The 21228-nt window shown below is 47.7% G+C and overlaps 2 pseudogenes across 3 annotated transcripts; both read right to left on the reverse strand.

Moving 5' to 3' along the window:
- Positions 1-18335: 18335 nt before the first annotated feature.
- Positions 18336-19226, reverse strand: LOC103638179 (uncharacterized; annotated as a pseudogene). 2 transcript variants are annotated; one of them, XR_002265048.1, is made up of 3 exons: positions 19148-19226; positions 18564-18938; positions 18336-18453 (listed from the first exon to the last, which is right to left on the reverse strand). The product of XR_002265048.1 is annotated as an uncharacterized protein, transcript variant X1 (transcript). The 2 variants fall into 2 exon arrangements; XR_558607.2 differs by lacking the exon at positions 18336-18453 and having other exon boundaries at positions 18474-18761; positions 18860-18938.
- A 378-nt stretch (positions 19227-19604) lies between these two features.
- On the reverse strand, positions 19605-19892 carry LOC109942321 (SNAP superfamily pseudogene; annotated as a pseudogene). Its single transcript, NR_163458.1, has 2 exons — positions 19747-19892; positions 19605-19668 (listed from the first exon to the last, which is right to left on the reverse strand). The product of NR_163458.1 is annotated as an SNAP superfamily pseudogene (transcript).
- Positions 19893-21228: the final 1336 nt, after the last annotated feature.

Consider the following 21228-nt stretch of genomic DNA (forward strand, 5'->3'; position numbering starts at 1 on the left):
AGGCAAAGGAGATGGTTAGAGTTGATCAAGGACTACGATTTGGAGGTGCATTACCACCCAGGAAAGGCCAATGTTGTGGCAGATGCCTTGAGCAGAAAGGCCCAGTGTAATTGTATGAGCATGGATGTGGGAGTTACCACCCTGTGTGATGAGTTGTGCAGATTGAACCTGGAAGTTGTTTCTTCGGGTGACCTAAGCTATATCTCGGTGGAGCCCACGTTGCAAGAGCAGATCATCAGGGCACAGGTTGAGGATAAGGGTGTTCAGGTTATCAGGGATATTATCAAGCAAAAGGCAGAGAAATACCAGTGTTTCCGACAGGACAGCAAGGGAATTCTATGGTTTGGAGATCGATTGGTTGTTCCCAAGGACCCTGAGCTCAGAAAGCAAATACTGGATGAAGCTCACCTTTCAAAATTCTCCATGCACCCTGGTAGCAACAAGATGTACCATGATCTCAGATCTCTATATTGGTGGACTAGAATGAAAAGGGAAATTGCCAAGTACATATCCGAATGCGACACCTGCCGGAGAATTAAAGCCAGTCACTTGAAGGCAACAGGCCCTTTGCAACCCCTTCCCATACCATCTTGGAAATGGGAGGACATTTGCATGGACTTCATAGTGGGATTACCCAATACCTCCAGACACCATGATTCTATTTGGGTTATCGTGGACAGATTGACCAAGACTGCTCATTTCTTACCAGTGCACACCACCCACAAGACAGAGAAGTATGCTGAAGTTTATGTTGATCAGATAGTGAGATTGCATGGTATTCCAAAGACCATTATATCGGATAGAGGAGCACTGTTCGTGGCACGCTTTTGGGAGAAACTGCAAGAATCACTTGGGACCCAAGTAATCCGAAGCTCAGCATATCACCCTCAAACAGATGGCCAGACAGAAAGGGTAAATCAGATTTTGGAAGACATGTTGCGAGCATGTGCACTACATTATGGAAAGGATTGGGACAAGTGTCTGTCTTTGGCGGAATTTTCTTACAATAACAGCTATCAGTCCAGTCTGAAGATGGCACCTTTTGAGGCATTATATGGGAGGAGGTGTAGGACCCCACTAAATTGGTCTCAAGCAGGAGAAAGGGAAATTTTTGGGCCAGATTTGGTACTCGAGGCAGAGGCAAAGGTCCGGGTTATTACCAAGAACTTGGAAGCTGCTCAGGCCAGACAAAGGAGCTATCATGATAAGAGGCGGAAGCCTCTACAGTTTGAGGTGGGAGATCATGTCTATCTTAAGGTATCACCCACCAAGGGTGTCCAGCGATTCGGGATCAAGGGCAAGTTAGCTCCTCGCTACATTGGACCCTATGAGATCAAAGCAAGTTGTGGACCTGTAGCCTATCAGTTGGAGTTGCCACCTCACATGTCAGCAGTTCACAATGTGTTCCATGTGTCTCAGCTGCGGAAATGCGTTCGCCTACCCACGGAAGTACTGCCGGAACCAGACATTGAGATAGAACCAGACTTATCCTACCAAGAGTACCCTGTCAAGGTGCTAGATCAAAAAGAGAGATCAACTCGGGCAAGGTCGATCAGAATGTATAAAGTTCAGTGGAGTCACCATTCAACAGAAGAAGCTACATGGGAGACTGAGGATTTTCTACGCTCTCGCTTCCCCGACTTTCTACCCAAAGGAGTCGGTACGTAACCCCAAAACCCCACCCCCCCACCTGCCCTTTGAGTTCAATTATAAGAAAAACTTAGATAACAAGGATAGTCTAAGTTGTGGAATTAACTTAAAAAAGGGCTTCCTTCTGAAGTTGCAAAGAGGATGACATTCGAAGAGCAGTTAATAAGAGAAACTTAAGTGTAAAGGAAAAACAACACCAGCGCACCTTCAAGCACCCCTCCAAGGGAATCTACCTAAATCTCGGGACGAGATTTCCTTTAAGGGGGGAGGGCTGTAACACCCCAGGTGTTACCTTGGCTAGAGCCACCTTGGCACTAGATGCTGTGATCACAAGGAGTAAAGGCTTAGGGCAACACTTGAGAACTTGGAGACCAAGTGCTAATAAAGTTGCCAATGACATAAGAAGCATTACTCTAATCCTTGCACACTTACTACCTTGGATCAGGGGGGAGAAGAACCCTAGACCTCTCCTAAACCCTATCTTCCAAAACCCTAGGCAAGGGGGGGGGGAAGAGAGTGAACAAGTGGGCAAAGCATGTGTAACTTTTACCCAAACCCTAACTAACTTGGTAACCATCAATTAGGGGAGGAAAATGTTGCAAAAAGACCCCTGGAGAAACCCCAATTCAAATCTCCAAGTGGAGAGAGAGCTAGAGCTCTCTATTTCCCTCTAAGTCAATTTTTAACCCTAACCCAAAGATCAACCGTGTTCACTTTGAAGATGGCGCCAAAACCACTTGGGTTCTATACCAAAAATGTGGTATACCACCTAAGGCACCCCTGGGAAAAATGGAGACCGAGACTCAGACGTTTGACAGCTCTTGACATCAGTTTTGTCGCTGAGTGGGCAGTGAGACAAGCCAGATTTGGCGCCCGTCTATCTCCCGATCTAGGGCGTATCATCCCTTGGAACTCACACATGTGAGATAGCCCTAGGTGCCAGGAGGAGGTCTGCGCCGGATTCATGGCGAGATTCGCATGTTTGCGATCTCTGGAGACGTTTGAACACTGGAAGAAACTCACCTCCACGTGTTCGACGCCTTCTGCCCGCGCCAGAGCACGCTCGCGCGCGCCCCCGCACGCCCAGCGCCGCGCCCGAGCCAAGCCAGCGCCATGGCCCGCGCCCGCGCTTATAAAACCCTCCCAGACTTAGATTGTACCCTTCCGCGCACCCTCAAACCTCACCCGAGTCGAGCTCGCCCCCGTTTGCCCGTGCGCAGCGAGTCCGCGGCCGCCCAATCCCTCTGCCACCGTAGACCGGCCAGTGAAGCCATTCCCAACTCCGTCCAGCCCTCGGAGAAGATTGTGCACACCTCCGTGAGGCTCCCCGAGCGAGGAATCGGAGTTTACTTCGCCGGAGAGGCCAGTCCACGCTCGCCGGAGCTCTCAACCCCGCCGGAGTACGTGGACCGGGTAAACCACTCCACCATCCTTCGATTCCTTGTGCACACGGTCGCTATGTTACCCCGTGAAGCTCACCATGCCCTCGGATTGAACCAGTTCGCCGTGGTTTGGCTGGTATACTCGCCGCCGACGAGGACACCCGCCTGCACGCGTGGACTGGGCGATTCCGGCCATCCCCGACGTCAAGCCGTACCTCGAAGTGACCGCCAGAGTCTCCCCGAGCCAACCCCACCCTTCGTCGGACCTCCCTCGCCACCGGTAAGCCGCACCACCCTTTTCTTTCCGCGGTTACTGTTTGCATAAGGGGAGGGACTGCGGGTGAGAGGGAGAGAAGGTCAAGGGGTTTTGTGAAATGTCAGAGACACAAGGGAATAGTGGCGCGAGGGTAGATTTGCGAAGGTGGATTTAGTTTAAACCCAGGGACCTCGGTGTAAACTGTTTTTCCAGGAAACTCTTTTAAAATCTATTTTAAAATTGGGCAGAGACTTTAAAAATTCATAACTTATGTTTAGTTCATCCAAATTTGGTCAAACCAATTTTGCCAGACTCTAATTAATGTAACCTATTTAAGAAAAATATAAAACCCCTTGGTACTAAGGAAGATTTTAAAGCTCTGATTTAATTATAGTTTTGACCAAAAGCTTAATAATAGGGCCAAAATTAGTTGCACTATTTGACTGGGGTTAGAAAAATTTTGAGAAATTTATATATACCTACTAAATCAAATAAAAATGTTAAACCTCTCTATCCACTCCATTCAAATTAGTTTTACCCCTTATTCTATAATAGGCTTAAGGATAAGGAAAATAGAAAATGTAATCTAATTAATGAACCAGAGAGTACCTCTATTTTGGTTAGGTTACTTATTCAATATAGTTCACTGGAAAAATATATCATACCCTGTTTTAGTGTAAAATAAGTAAGATCCCTTTTGTTTTAATAAAACAAGTGAAACTTAGAAAAACTCTACAAAAATAACCCCAAGGCAAAGACACCCCCACCCTTGGGATAACTAATGTTTTATTAATAAGAACTTAGGAAAAATATGAAATCTGCTGTTTGACATTTTTCAAATAATAATGTAGTAGAAAGAGCCTTTTTGACCTTAAACTTGAGAAAATCATAACTAAATAACCACCCCTTAGTTTTCTGAGATTTTTAGCACAGAGGCTTATTATTACTATAGGATGCCAACAAAAATAACCTTTAGGACAGAACCTACCCCTAACTAAGAGGTGTAGTGTAAAGTGGCCCATTTTGCCTAACTATTGTTATTTTTGTTTAAAGCCTAGCCTTTGTACTTAAAGCCTCAACTTCTTAAAACAAGATAGAATAGCAAATGGCAACCCACTGTAATTTTTACAGAATTTTTGGAAATTATTAAAACCCTGTTGTAGTTCAAACCTACCCTAGAAACCCTAAATGGAAATTAAGGAAAGGAAAATGAATAATGTAAATTAATGTTATCCTAAAAGAAAACCTAAGCTTAAAAGGTAATAAGTCTATGTCTATGTATACCACTAGAAGCCCCACAGAACCAGGAAACCCTAAGTTAATTCTTAACTTAGTTTCTTTAGTAATGTTCTTAAATCTTGCATAATCATGACATACATGTTCATTGCATTTCGATAGACTGTAATCTTGCTGACGGAGAGTACATCCTCGTGCCGGAGCAAGGAGCTGCTCAGGAGGTAGCCCCAGATCCAGCACCCGAGCCTGCACCAGAGGACCTGCCTGCCACTGCTTTGGAAGGCAAGCCCCGGTTTTATGCATAACCTGTTATTTATACTATTTTACTTCACTTAATGATTGTAGGATTGATTGTGCACTTAGGTGTAGGAATTGTTTGAAACCCTAGTTGCATGATCTCAGGAATCCTTTTGAGATGAATACTAGTATGACAGGTCGAGTAGTTGCTTTACTTAATTAGGATCTCGGTAGAAGACGAGTGATTTTTCTAGCACTCGCGCGAGATCAGGAAATTGATTGTACCCACTTTTATACTGTCATGATACTAGTTGGTGGACAACAATCCATGGGGATTGGTTGTTTACGAGATGGAAAATGGAATAAGGATTAACGTGCGGATACCTGTGTCAAGCGTTTGAACGTACTAAGCACATGCCGAGAAATATGGTAAATCGGTAAGCCTAGTACCTGAGGGAACCTGGCAGTGGACATATCCCCTCACGCGACCTGAGACGAGGTCTCCCATTCCGGTTATGGTGGGTACAAGTGCGGTCACTGCACGACGGCCAGTCGGGGTCAGTGGGGCATTGTACGCCAAGGCGGTGAGCCCTGATCTGCTGACAGGGAATCGATGGGGACGGTTGATGTGTGTGGGGACGGAGTGCCCCTGCATATCGTGTGTTTAGGTTTACCTTGCAAGGATAAAAACTCGATTCGAATCGTCTGCTTCTCGCAGCTAATGAGACTGCTTGATCCATTGTACTGCATTGAGAAATAAGTGGAAGTATGATGAGTTGAGATAAGATGTTGATTGTTAATAATGCTTGCTACCATGTATGAGTAGATAGTCCACTTTTAGCCTTAAGAGAGTCACACTTAACCTTGACTAAGTTAAAATCTTGATTTAGAAACTCAGCTAGTGCTTTTGGCAACCAAACCCCACAGCCAAACAGCTGCATGTCTAGAGGTAGAGGAGTAGACTCCTCACACCGGGTAAGTCTAGCTGAGTATTAGTATACTCAGCCTTGCTTGTGGCATAATTTTTACAGGTTCTCTGGAGGAAATGGTTGCTGGAGTGACTTGGCCGTCCGCCTTGCCACCGGGTTGGACTGTCGAGTGGGACCCTGCCTCGGCTGAGGAGGAGCATGAGGAGTGATGGGACAGGCTTCCCCATCTCTCTATTTATTTACCGTTAGTTTATTTCCGCTGCACTTCGAACAATGATGGTTACTTTTGCAAAAACTCCGATGATGATGATGATGATGGTGATGTAATAACTTAATATTCTGACATGTATGGTTTTATGCTTTATTGTATTTGCTCTGTGACTCACCATCGAGTGAGACTGTGGTACTTGATCCTGTCAGTGGCCGTGTCGGACTAGATCCGAGGGATTGACGAGTTATTCCCATTTAAGTGCGGTCTAGCCTCTAAGGCAGGGCTTAGGCACTTAAGTTGGAATAATTCGGGCAGTTCCGCCACACGAATGAGATTGTCTCGCCCATGATTTCCACCACCCACTTTGCAATCCTACCCGAGGCCTCTCGGCACTGGATGATCTCCCCCAGGGGGAAGGATGACACCACAGTCACTGGATGAGACTCGAAGTAGTGTCGCAACTTCCGTCGCGTCAGGATCACCGCGTACAACAGCTTCTGAATTTCTGGGTAGCGGATCTTGGTCTCGGACAGTACCTCACTGATGAAGTAGACTGGCCTCTGGACGGGCAATGCATGCCCCTCTTCTCGTCTCTCAACCACGATCGCGGCGCTGACCACCTGAGTGGTAGCGGCGACGTAGATCAAGAGGGCTTCTCCGGCAGCGGGGGGCACCAAGATGGGCGCGTTCGTGAGGAGCGCCTTCAGGTTCCCGAGGGCTTCCTCGGCCTCAGGGGTCCAAGTGAAGCACTCGGCTTTTCTTAAGAGGCGGTACAGAGGCAGGCCTCTTTCGCCGTGGCGCGAGATGAAACGGCTCAGAGCCGCAAGGCATCCCGTGACCCTCTGTACGCCTTTCAAGTCCTTGATAGGCCCCATGTTGGTGATGGCCGCGATTTTCTCCGGGTTGGCCTCGATGCCCCGCTCGGAGACGATGAACCCCAAGAGCATGCCTCGGGGGACTCCGAAGACGCACTTCTCGGGATTGAGTTTTACGCCTTTCGCCTTGAGACACCAGAATGTCGCTTCAAGGTCGGAAAGGAGGTCGGAGGCTTTCCTCGTCTTGACTACGATGTCATTGACGTAAGCCTCGATCGTTCGACCAATGTGTTCGCCGCACACGTGGTTCATGCACCTTTGGTATGTCGCACCCGCATTCCTCAAACCAAATGGCACGGTAGCATAGCAGTACATGCCAAAAGGTGTGATGAAAGAAGTCACGAGCTGGTCAGACTCTTTCATCCTGATTTGGTGATACCCTGAGTAGCCATCGAGGAAAGACAGGGTTTCGCACCCAGCAGTGGAATCCATGATTTGATCGATGCGAGGCAGAGGGTAGGGAACTTTTGGACATGCTTTGTTTAGACCAGTGTAGTCTACACACATCCGCCATTTCCCTCCTTTCTTTCTCACAAGCACAGGGTTGGCAAGCCATTCGGGATGGAATACCTCTTTGATGAACCCTGCCACCATTAGCTTGTGGATCTCCTCACCTATGGCTCTGCGCTTTTCTTCGTCGAATCGGCGCAGAGGCTGCTTCACGGGCCGGGCTCCAGCTCGGATATCCAGCGAGTGCTCGGCGACATCCCTCGGTATGCCGGGCATGTCCGAGGGACTCCACGCGAAAACGTCGGCGTTTGCGCGGAGAAAGTCGACAAGCACTGCTTCCTATTTGGGGTCGAGCTAGGAGCCGATCCGAATCTGCTTGGAGGTGTCGTTGCTGGGATCGAGAGGGACGGATTTGACCGTCTCCGCTGGCTCGAAGTTGCCGGCATAGCGCTTCACGTCCGGCGCCTCCTTGGAGAGGCTCTCCAGGTCGGCGATGAGGGCCTCGGATTCGGCGAGGGCCTCGGCGTACTCCACGCACTCCACGTCGCATTCGTACGCGTGTCGTTACGTGGGGCCGACGGTGATGACCCCGTTGGGGCCCGACATCTTGAGCTTAAGGTAGGTGTAGTTGGGGACGGCCATGAACTTGGCGTAGCATGGCCTCCCCAACACTGCGTGGTAGGTCCCTCGGAACCCGACCACCTCGAACGTGAGGGTTTCCCTTCGGAAGTTGGAGGGAGTCCCGAAGCAGACAGGCAGATCGAGCTGTCCGAGGGGCTGGACGCGTTCCCCGGGGATAATCCCGTGGAAAGGCGTCGCGCCTGCCCGGACCGAGGACAGATCGATCCACAGGAGCCCGAGGGTCTCGGCGTAGATGATGTTGAGGCTGCTGCCTCCGTCCATGAGGACCTTGGTGAGCCTGATGTTGCCGACGACGGGGTCGACAACGAGCGGGTATTTCCCCGGGCTCGGCACGCGGTCGGGGTGGTCGCCCTGGTCGAAGGTGATGGGCTGTCGGACCAGTCTAGGTAGACTGGCGCCGCCACCTTTACCGAGCAGACCTCCCGACGCTCTTGCTTGCAGTGCCGAGCCGAGGCGTTCGCCACTTGCCCACCGTAGATCATGAAGCAGTCGTGGACCTCGGGGAACTCTCCTGCCTTGTGATCCTCCTTCTTATCGTCGTCATGGGCCCTGCCACCCTCCGCAGGTGGCCCGGCTTTGTGAAAGTGGCGCCGAAGCATGGCGCACTCCTCAAGGGTGTGCTTGACGGGCCCCTGATGATAGGGGCATGACTCCTTGAGCATCTTGTCGAAGAGATTGGCACCTCCGGGAGGTTTCCAAGGGAGTTCCCAGGGCGCACGTACGTGCCCTAGAAGTTGTCGGCGAAGGCTTGGACCAGGTCGTCCCAGTTGGAGATCTGCCCCGGAGGCAAATGCTCCAGCCAGGCCCGAGCGGTGTCGGAGAGGAATAGGGGGAGGTTGCGGATGATGAGGTTGTCATCGTCCGTTCCACCCAGGTGGCAGGCTAGCCGGTAGTCCGCGAGCCACAGTTCCGGCCTCGTCTCCCCCGAGTACTTTGTGATAGTAGTCGGGGTTCGGAACCGGGTCGGGAACGGCGCCCGTCATATAGCCCGGCTGAAAGCCTGCGGACCGGGTGGTTCGGGCGAGGGACTCCGATCCTCCCCGCTGTCGTAGCGTCCCCCATGCCTGGGGTGGTAGCCTCGGCGCACCTTTTCGTCGAGGTGGGCTCGACGGTTGCGGTGATGGTGCTCGTTGCCGAGGCGACCCGGGGTCGCAGGCGCTGTGTTGCGCGTGCGCCCGGTGTGGACCGAGGCTTCCCGCATGAATCGGGAAGTCACGGCACGATGCTCCGAGGGGTACCCCTGCCTTCGGGAGGCAGAGCTTTCGGCCTGTCGGACCGCGACATCCTCCAGGAGATTCTTGAGATCTCCCTGGATACGTCGCCCCTCGGTGGTTGATGGTTCCAGCATCGCGCGGAGAAGTATTGCCGCTGCAGCCAGGTTCTGGCCGACCCCGCTGGAAGCCGGTGGCGGCCTTGCCCTGACATCGTCGGCGATGTGGTGCTGGATGCCCTGGGGTGGATGACGCGCTTCTCCGGTCGGAGGTTGGCCTGCCCATTCCTGCCCGATGTCCCGGCGGAACGGTTCAAGTGTTCCTGCTCCCTCGTCGAGCCTGGCTTGCATCTCGCGGATTTGGTCGAGCTGTGAGTCCTGACCCCCCGTAGGGACTGGGACCACAGCTAGCTCCCGAAGGATGTCAACGCAAGGCGCAGGCCTAGGGGGATCACCGTTTTTCGGTATACCAAGATGGTTGCCTTCGCCGGGACCCCCTAGATCGACGTGGAAACATTCACGACTTGGGCCGCAGTCCTCGTTGCCGAAGCTGCGGCTACCGTCGGAACAATCGGAAAGGCAGTAGTCGCATGCGGTCATGAAGTCCCGCATGGCACTGGGGTTACCAAGTCCGGAGAAATCCCAACAAAAGTCGGGCTCGTCATCTTCCTCGGAACCCGAGGGCCCGTAGGTCGAGACGGCTGTCAGCCGGTCCTAGGGTGACCGCATACCGTACCCCGGAGGGTTTGGACTCGCCTCTATGAAAGCGTCCACCGAAGCGAAGTCGCTTGATGGGTCGAGGCTGAATCCAAAAGGCACGAGATGGGAATCAGTCGGTACCTCTTGGTCGACGGGCGGTGACGAAGTCACGTCAGGTGCAGACTGCACCGTCGTCTCAGGTACGAGGGTGACGCCCAGCAAGTCCTTTGCGAGCGTGCTGGCGTCGTCCGTCCGCTTGGAGTTGGCGCGTTGCGGGGAAACGGCGCTCGTCTTCGTCTCAGACGCGAGGTCGATGCTCGACGTGTCCCCCGTTGGGGCGTCGGCGCCGTCGACTCGCTCGACAGCCGACGAGGTGCCGCCTCCTGCTTGGCCTTGGTTGCCCCGCCTCCTCCTCCGTCGGCGGGGGAGGCGACGGGACAAACCCGAATGTTGTTCTTCCGCCACGTGGGGAAGACGTCGTCGATTCCACCGCCGGCGGGCGGGTTGTCGGCCGCCATTGTCGCTGTCGCGCGGCGGGGGAAGGAGTATCATGTCGTAGCTGCCGTCGAGGGACATGAACTCAAGACTCCCGAAACGGAGCACCGTTCCGGGCTGGAAAGGTTGCTGGAGACTACCCATCTGGAGCTTGACGGGAAGTTGTTCGTCAACACGCAGCAGGCCCTTACCTGGCGCGCCAACTGTCGGCGTTTCAACCCCGGGGGGTCCCTGGACCGACGAGTAAATTGTCGCCGCGTGCCCCAGCCTAGATGGGTCGGCGCGAAACGGAGCGCGAAGGGGGAAAACCGGAGGGAGACAGGCGTAAAAGGGGAAACCCACGGCCTTCGTGTTTGTCCCGCGCCTAGGTCGGGTGCGCTTGCAGTAGGGGGTTACAAGCGTCCGCGCGGGAGGGAGCGAGAGGCCTATGCGCGCGCCGTCCCGTCCTTTCCCGCGCGGCCAATCCTCTGTAAGAGGGCCCTGGACCTTCCTTTTATAGGCGTAAGGAGAGGGTCCAGGTGTACAATGGGAGATGTAGCAGTGTGCTAACGTGTCTAGCAGAGAAGAGCTAGTGCCCTAAGTACATGCCGTCGTGGCAGCCGGAGAGGTTTTGGCACCCTGTTCGTGTGATGTCGTGGCCGTCGGAGGAGCTGGAGCCTTGCGGAAGGACAGTTGTCGGGGCTGTCGAGTCCTTGCTGACGTCTCCTTGCTTCCGTAAGGGGGCTGAGAGCCGCCGTCGTCATGGAGCACGCGGGGCGCCATCATTATTTGTTTTACCGGGGCGAGCCAGATGGGACGCCGGTCTTGTTCCCCGTAGCCAGAGCTAGCTAGGGGTAGGGTAATGATGGCCCCTCCTGTGACGTGGTCGGTCCGAGCCCTGGGTAGGGCGAGGCGGAGGCTCCTCCGAGGTCGAGGTCGAGTCTGTCTTCCGAGGTCGAGGTCGAGTCCAAGCCCTTGGGTCGGGCGAGGCGGAGACCGTCGGCTGAGGCCAGGGCTGAGTCCGAGCCCTGGGGTCAGGCGAGGCGGAGTTCGTCGTCTTCCGGGGCCGAGGCCGAGTCCGAGCCCTGGGGTCGGGCGAGGCGGAGTTCGTCGTCTTCCGGGGCCGAGGCCGAGTCCGAGCCCTGGGTCGGGCAAGGCGGAGCTTCCTATGGCGCCCGAGGCCGGACTTGGCTGCTGTCAGCCTCACTCTGTCGAGTGGCACAGCAGTCGGAGCGGCGCAGGCGGCGCTGTCCTCTTGTCAGGCCGGTCAGTGGAGCGGCGAAGTGACTGCGGTCACTTCGGCTCTGTCGACTGAAGGGCGCGCGTCAGGATAAGGTGTCAGGCCTTCCTTGCATTAAATGCTCCTGCGATACGGTCGGTCGTCGTGGCGATTTGGCCAAGGTTGCTTCTTGGCGGAGACTGGGCCTCGGGCGAGCCGAAGGTGTGTCCGTTGCTTGAGGGGGCCCTCGGGCGAGACGTAAATCCTCCGGGGTCGGCTGCCCTTGCCCGAGGCTGGGCTCGGGCGATGCGAGATCGTGCCCTTTGAGCGGACCGAGCCTTGACTTAATCGCACCCATCAGACCTTTGCAGCTTTGTGCTGATGGGGTTACCAGCTGAGATTAGGAGTCTTGGGGGTACCCCTAATTATGGTCCCCGACACCTATGTTTCAAGTGTGGAGAACGGTGGGGGCAAACGCATCGGTGTTTGAACAGTGTACCGTTGCATGTGGTAGAAGAAATGTGTGCATTAACAGCCATCAGTGATAAAACAGATAGTGCTAAAGAAACTGAAGAACCAATTGAAGTCAATGGTGGGTTCCAAGACTCCAGTCAGTCCATCGTTACCAAACTGTTGCCTGGGTTACAAATTCCTGAAGCCGCGTTGGATTTAAAGCTGGTTTGGCGTGGAGTCAAGTTGGTTCCTCAATTTCTGGTCAAGTGGTCGGGTTGGTGTTCATCCGTAGCTGCTTGGAAATATGAAGTGGTGATCAAACAACAATTCCCTTTTGAGATAACCAAGAAGATCAATTCAGTGGCATACGAGCTGGCAGTACCTCCAAGCAGCTCCATTCAACCGGTGTTTCACTTCTCGTTGTCGAACCCTTTAGTTAAAGCTAACACCCTGGTTAGTTCTTCTATACCTGATCTATCACAGGCACTGCAAATCCCAAAGGAAGTACTAGACTCCAGATTTCTCCGACTGGGAGGAAGGGTGACGCCTCAAGTGCTCACACGCTGGATTGGCTGGCCGGCATCACTGGCTACCTGAAGATGAACAACTGATCAAGCAGCAGTTCCTGGTGGCGCCAGCTTGGGAACAAGCTGGTTCTCGAGGGGATGGAGATGTCAGCAGCCCTGATGATGGCGGTGAGCGTTTTGCTGATGAGCACAGGACGGTGGGCGCCTGGGAAGCTGACATCCAAGACAAGGAAGCAACAAAGGCCCATCCCAGATGCAGGCAGTGCGGATCGAAGCCCAACATCAGATATCGCGGCCCACAATGGGTAGTTTAGTTCTCTCAAAAAAAAAACAATGGGTAGTTTAGGTCCGGTTGTATCGGCAGCTCTCTTTTATATATATACTAGTTGGTTGCCCGTGCGTTGCGACGACTTACAGCAATACCCACGTAAACTATCCATCAAAAAAATTTCAAGATTTTTTATTGATGGTCTCCGCTCTCTCTATAATATATTTTTTGATTTAGCTAACTGATGTTATTATTTACTCCATGCAAATATGTCTTGGTACAACACGACCAATAAAGTGAGCGATTAGAAGAGAGTTCACAACGATTGACTGAATGAACAGAGATTATAAAATGACATAATTCCATCATACAGAGATCAAATAAAAGAAAGTTTGTGAGATCAAGTTTCTAAAATAAATCTCATGAAGTCAAACTTATAAAAAAGATAAATCAAAATATGGAGTGATTGCTAAAGTCAGGCATAAATAAAAACTGGATGCGCTCCATATGAATTATGCTACTTCGTAGCAATTACTAACGTTTAAAACCAACAAATAACCTTTCATTTTGCTGTTAGTGTGACAAATCATTGCTGCTCTATCTAATTCAGCAACCTGAAACACCATGTAGTCCATTGCGCCAATGTGGTCTCAGAAACGACCTAATGCTTGCAATAGCCAAGAACGTCGTGCCGTGCTTGGGCTCTAGCCTCGGCCCGTAGTGCTGGCCCAGCCCGACACGATTATTTTTTATTTTACAAAAAAACATATATAACTATATACAATTTATATTGAATATTAAAAACATCTTAGCGTGATGTTCTACTGGTTAGACAGTTTCACCCAGTGTCTCCCACCCTTCTTCCATCAAGGCGTGGGTTCGACCCCCACACCTGCACCGTTTTTTAATATTTTACGCTGATTTAATTAAATTTTTTAATATTTTACGCTGATTTAATTAAATGGATCGACGGGCTAACGGGCTGGCCCGACACAGTTAGCAGGCCGGCATGACGTGCTTGTGTCATAGTTGTGGCCCACGTGCATCTAGCCCGTGTCGGGCGTCGTTACGCTGATTTAATTAACTTGATCGACGGGCTAATGGGCTGGCTCGACACAGTTAGCAGGCCGGCATGACGTGCCTGTGCCATAGTTGTGGCCCGCGTGCATCTAGCCCATGTCGGGCGTCGTTTGGCATATATAGATGTGCAACAGATTAATTTGAAATAACTGTAAGGGTTTATTTGTAAAAAAATGACGCATGACGACCGTTGAAACTGATGCTTTATTTATAGTATATATATAGTTTATATATTAAAAGTCTTGTGCTTTCAATAACTAGAGGAAGCCTATGTCGGACGGTGCAATCCGGTCGAGCCGAATCAGGTCCGGACGTCTATAAAACAGGACCCGGAGTGATAGGGTTCAGTTTTTTACGCTCCACCCTGATTCATTAGCGACGCCGCGTGCGACGACGACGGTTGCCCTAGAGCGTGCGCGTCGGTGGACCCTCAGCCGGTGGCTGCAGCTCTATGACCTCGACGCGCGGTGGCGGAGGTTCCTCAATCCGGAGTAGTGGCGGCGGTTCCCAGGTCGGTGGCGGCGGCTCCCTGATCCAGAGGGCGAGCAACAGCGGGGCCCTTGTGCGGGCAAGCGGCGGCGTCCCCGAGGCCCCGAGTAGGCGACACTTCCAAGGCCAGCGAGCATATTCGTGCGCATGCAGCTGGTAACAGATTTTTATACAGTATACCGAATTGCATAATTATCTACACAATGTAGTATATTTAGTATCAGTATATATCATAAAATGATCATTACGAGTCTAGATGCATGGCTGTTGCAGCGATCCTAAATTTATGTAGAAAATAAAGCATTTAAAATAGAAACCGCCACACATATCTTTCCTAAATTTACGCGCATGCAAGGGAACGTGTTTGACTCATGCATGTATTTTGCCATAATTTTTGGATCTGTATAAAAATAGAAACCGCATGCATGCGACTGCCATGTTTTTCGGATCTGCCATAAAAATAGGATCGTAATAACAACCTACTATAGCTATCAACCTCTCACATTGGCTCGGTATTTACGCTTATAATTGAGAGATTTTATGCTCAAAGCTTAAGGTTATTACGCTTCAACCCGGAGATGCGTCCACCAGTGAACAACATGCCAGTTTTTTTACGCAATTTACCGAATTACACAAATACCTACACCGTATAGTATAATTTGTATCAGTATATATCATAAACTAGTTCTAATGTGTTTAGCTGCATGGCTGTTGTAGGGATCCTATATATTTATGAAGGAAATAAAACATTAAATACAATTTTTTATTTCTATGCGTGCAATTCATTTCCTTTCATTGCACATTCTTTCCATCATAAATTCGTGTGCATTCAGCTGGTAACAGATTTTTATGCAGTATACCGAATTGCATAATTATCTACACAGTGTAGCATATTTAGTATCAGTATATATCATAAAACAGTTCTTACGAGTCTAGCTGCATGGCTGTTGTAGCGATCCTAAATTTATGGAGAAAATAAAGCATTTAAAATAGAAACCGTCACACATATCTTTCCTAAATTTATGCGCATGCAAGAGAATGTGTTTGACTCATGCATACATTCCTTTTTTGCACGCACAGACGTGGGGCGGGTAGCGTACCCGACCTGGTTGAGTCAGCGCGATGGGTTGAACCACGTTGCAGGAATGGTCGGCCTGGACTTCCTTTAACTATTGAAAGCTCAGGGCTCCCATTATATATATATATATATATATATATATATATATATATATATATATATATATATATATATATGGTAAGGTTATTGGGAGCCTTGTGCTTCCATAGCATACAAGAAGCCTCAGCCACCCATGCACCACTGCAGCCTGGCCACTAGCCTACCTCCCGCATGCGTCCATTCCTTGCATGTGCACAGTTTGTTTTCATTTGCATGCGCGAGAAATTAGTAAGTGTATTTGTTAACTGTTGCATGCATGAAAACAAAAAAATTCTGATTTTAATGCTTTATTCCTTACATAAATATAGGATTTCTATAACAACCATGCAGCTAGATTCGTTAGAAACATTTTATGAAAGATACTGCTACTAACTATGCTACACAGTGTAGATATTTATGCAATACGGTACACTGCGTAAAAATCAGTTTACTGTTGTATGTGCACAAATTTAGGATGACACTAATGTGCATTGAGAGAAAAATGGATCGACATGCATAGAAACAAAAAAAAAATCTGATTTTAATGCTTTATTTTGTCCATAAAAATAGGATCTCTACAATAGCAATGCATATAGGCTCGTTGGAACTAGTTTATGACAATATACTAATTATGTTACACTGTGTAGATATTTATGCAGTATGGTACACCGTGTAAAAAATATGTTTCCTACTGCATACGTACAAATTTATGATGATAAGAATGTGAGTTGAAAGGAAATATATTGGCATGCATGGAAACAAAAAAACTGATTTAAATGTTTTATTTCATCTATAAAAGTATGATCTTGACAACAACCATGTAGGTAGGATCGTTGGAACCGGTTTATGACATATACTGACACTAATTATGATACACGGTATAGATATTTATGCACTGCAGTACAACGCAAAAAAATTTGTTTTCTGCTGCATGCGCACAAATTTAGAATGACAAGAATGTGCGTTAAAATGAAATGGATTGGCATTTATGGAAACAAAAAATTGATTTAAATGCTTAATTTTCTCTATAAATATAGGATCTCTCCAACAACCATGCATCTAGGCTCATTAGAACCAGTTTATAATGTACACTGAGATTAATTATTCTACACGTCGAAGGTATTTATGCAATGCGGTACACTGTGTACAAAATCTGTTTACTATTGCATGCGCACAAATTTAGGATGTCAAGAATGTGAGTTGAAAGAAAATAGATTGACATGCATGGAAACAAAAATATGATTTTCAATGTTTTATTTCACCCATAAATATAGGATCTCTCAAAAAGTCACGTAGTTAGGCTCGTTAGAACCAGTTTATGATATATACTAATACTAATTATGCTACATGTCGAAGGTATTTTTGTATTGCAGTACACTACGCAAAAATCAACAAACGTTTATAGAAAATGTGAATAGAAATATCATAAACATACAAAATATGGAGGGAGAGCCATGAACTGACAACGCATCATAAAAATCTATTGATGTTGACATAAATATGTATACAAAATAGCATAAAAACAGGGCCGTCAATCCACCATCGCTCGCCGCTTAGGGAAGTCCGTCGTCGTCGCTCGCGCCTAGGGAAGGTCGGCGTCATCGGGGGAGGTGGACGCCAGCAGGCGCCACTTCGTGGCGCGCGCCTCCGAGGAGCCGACATCGTGCACGCGCCTCTGGGATCCGTCGCCATGTGCGCTCCTCCAAGATCCGCTGTCGCTGCTGCCGAAGCCTACCGCGCCCCACGCAACCGCCGTCACCATTGGGCCTAGGGTGCACCGTCAGTGCTTGCCTGCCCGCCATAGGAGCATCGCCGCCGGTCGCCCACCTTAGGGCGCTACTGCCACTAGCCCCCGGGATCGTTGCCGCTCGCTCGCCCGAGGGAACCGCCACCCCTGCTAAAACCTAATCCCTGGCGGCCTGGGGGTCTTTTTATAGCCGTCTGCACCTGGTGCGGCTGAACCGAATGACACCATTGAGCCAGGGCAGCCTCTAGTTATTTAAAGCCCAAGGCTCCAAATATACAAACTATATATATACTAGGTATATGTCCGTGCGTTGCCACGAAATCAATATGATAAAAATGCATTGATATGCAAAAACACTAATTGTTATTCTATATTTTTTGTTAATATCACTAAAAGCAGATGTTTACATACCTTGCAAACATAAAAATAGAACGCACTTTCATCAAATTAAAAATAACAATGACAATGTTAAATATAAATATTAGCAGCCTCACAAGATTAGAATAGTTATCTACAAGAAGTTTTATTTGAAATTCGGGCAACATGCACAACCTCAGCAGTATAAAGAAGTATAATAAAATCCTGGTGATAATGTTTAGCCAAAACAACCATGTATACACATGTTCTGAAGTTTAATAACAGATACAATTTAGATCTTGTTTTGGTGAGCCATAATGAACAAAACAATTGAACTACTACATAACAGCTTGAAGACTGTTGCATGTATATCCAAAGGTTTATATTTTGAGTCACACCGAACAGGCTATAGACCATAGACACAATTCCAACAACGTAATTATACAATAATCTCTCAGATCGCTTGGAGTTGGCGGTCATGAAAAGTTGTCTGATGACCGGCACACGGCACTGATAATTTCTTTCTTGTTTCTTAAAGCTGCTCCTGGAGTCTTCTTCATAAGCTTTGAATGACTCGTATAAGGCTGCTGCATTAGATAACTTTTGGCCTTTCTTTTCCCATTTTGGAAACAATATGCAAACAAAATCAGAAGTATAAGGCTGAGTTGTAGACTGTGCACTTATCAAACTATTATTTGCCAAGGGCCTAAGCTCTATATTTCAGAATCACAATTCCAAACATTGTAAGAGAAACACAAAACTGATCAAAACTTGATGTTAATTCACTTTTCATGCAAGGACCAGAGATTGCTGAACAAAACTTCTAGAAACTACAAATATGAGATCTTACAAATTCATTAACTGGAACCAGATTATCACAAAGATATTACTTAGACCTATCATTCTCTGCATTTAAATTGAAACTGACATTCAAAAAATAGTATTTATGTGATTAGGGACGCATGAACTTGCATGTGATGAGGATGGGGTGGATACCAGAAATGTTGTACACTTACACAGACAACATGGAGATTGAAATGAACACTACTTTAACCATGATTTTTTCTCCAACCTGAGATTTTGCCACATGGTCAAGGTGATTGAAGGCACTTGATTGAGCAATGCGTTTGATTTCTTCAGAATCACCTTCCTCATAAGCAGACAATAGCTTCGTTGCCCATCGATTCTGGTCGCTATTGAGGAAGGCTTGAACCCTGTTAAACGACTTTACTTTACGCTTCATGGTTTGATGGGGGCAAAATAGCACATGGCACAAATATTGTTATACAAAATCCACCAATGTACAACTTACTCTGAGCAGTCATTGTAGCATTTTGAGCTTGCTAAAAATCATGTGTGTAAAGATAGATGATGATCGCACTCAGATAGGCCTGAATGCCAGAAACAAATTTTGAATCAGACAAGTTTTATGTTCAAGACATAAATGACTAAGCAATTTTGTTTTCAAGACATGATCACAGATAAAGCTGAAAGATACACATATAATGCGCTAATTTGTAAAATGATCAATTCATTAATACACATGTAGTTTTTGAATAATATATAAGCAATTTTAGTTATTAGTTAGAAAAAAGATTACCTTGCATTGGCTATTGATGGCATTGCACTTATCAGCAGCTGAACCGAGTCTTAAAAACAAAGCACCAGCATCTGAATATCTATCCAACGGACAAACATGGCGGTGAATTGTAAGATGGCCATGTTAGTTACTTTTAATGCTACATGATAAGAACATGCAAATCTATCAGTATACACGATTCCAAGCTGTTAGGTTCAGAAGTGTATATTCAAAACATTTTCTGTTTGTCTTTCTTTGTTTAAAAGTTCACTTACTTCGCATGTAAGAACAAGGAAGAATGAACAAAAAAAAGTTCCAAGAAAATCATGAATGAGATAGCACATAGATGAAAATGTGAGGCTATACATCGAAATTAATATATGCAAGCATTAAAGTGATCTTACTTCACCATCTTGATATACAAAGCTGCTGCGGCATGGTACAAGTCAAAAGCCATCTGTTCCTTCCCATCTTCTTCTAGTACTGAACAAGCCTCATCATACATTTTGATAGCTTCTTCTGGAGATTTCTCCTCCAATGCACTGAATTCATCATAATACAATGTTTAGAACATAAGCAACCATAATGTCACAAATGTAGATGGTGAGATTTAAATTTACCTGGCACCCTTTGCTAGAGCATCAGATGCAGGTTGTGGCCTTCCACATTCACGGTATAATTCTGAAGCTCTGTGATAGAAATCAGATACTTCATTCTAGCGCCCAAGCTCCTTTGCTAAAGCAGCAGCATATTCCATATGCTTAGCAGCATCCCAACCTGGCTGCTAACCTGGCTGGCGAGGAGGATGCCCCAACGGCGATCGGATCCGGCTCCATCGCTGCGATCTGGTGGTCGGGCATCGCTCGCCCGATCTCGTTGAGTTGGGGGTCAGAGAGGCTTGCGAGGTCGCGAGGGATGAGACGTGGGGCAGTTTGGGAATAGCTTGGGGAAGGAGCGCAGGATGACCAAGGTGCGCGTTGATGGCAGCCTCGGATCCCCAGATCGGCGTTGATGGCGGGATCTCGTTGATTGGTGGCGACGCGGTGTCGACCGAGCAATTGGTGGCGCTGATGGTAGGGCGGGTGGGGGAGGACGATAGGGGCAGAATCGTGGTGCACTACTATGGACGCCTACAATAGACTCATATAGAGTAGTAGAGATTAGAATCATGATAGCATCTATAAAATTAAGGAAAGTAAAAGCTCATGCATTGAGAGGCTAACCTGGGCATTTCATGGATACTCACTAAAATTATACGATCACGATACCTCATTAATCTTGATATGAGATTACACATAGTAGAGAACCTGAGATAAAATACCTCTATTTTTAGTTGATACAAGACAACTCAGTAGAAAGAAGCACAAGCTACAAAATAAGATAAAGTTAGTTGAATAAAAATCATTATTTAGGCCACTAACTGATTGTGTACTACAGTAAAAGCTTATATCAACCTCTCAAAGATAAAAGTTTCCATAGCATACGATAAAAGGCTAAAGACAGCCAATTTCATGATTTTGGCTATAGTTGTAGCCTACTAAACAAATAGCAAGCATCAGAGTAATGTTTAGGTGTGTGAATGATGAAACGGGGTGCCTTTAAATTTAGGTCACCAGGAGCATTCAACACTGAAAATTTTACAATTGCCACATGAAAAGGAATAGCAGAATATATAAATCACATGCTACTTACTATTCAACATTTTCTTATACCAACATATATTTATCTAGAAAATGCAGAAATAACTTTAATAACTTGCACCTTAAAGGTCAATACTTCATCCAATAAATCTATGAAAAAATAACCAATATGTCAAAAATCACTTAACAACAACATATCATGGGCTTGTTATCAATAGAATGGTCAAAATATATGTGCATGCTCTGCCAAGTACCCTAGCGCCGTGCTTGCAAGCTGATATGCTGCACATCATGCATTCTTCATTGATTTTTTATTACAGACCATAAAAGATTGGTTCAATAGAAGCAACTGGAAGAAACATTCTGTTATAGTTAACATTTGGCGAGAAAGGCTTCTGAGCGCAGTTAATAACTCAAGTAAATCTACACAAGATAACTTAAAATACATTATGTGGCGGTGGC

The sequence above is a fragment of the Zea mays genome, chromosome 9 (assembly GCF_902167145.1).
Source record: "Zea mays cultivar B73 chromosome 9, Zm-B73-REFERENCE-NAM-5.0, whole genome shotgun sequence".
NCBI lineage: Eukaryota > Viridiplantae > Streptophyta > Magnoliopsida > Poales > Poaceae > Zea > Zea mays.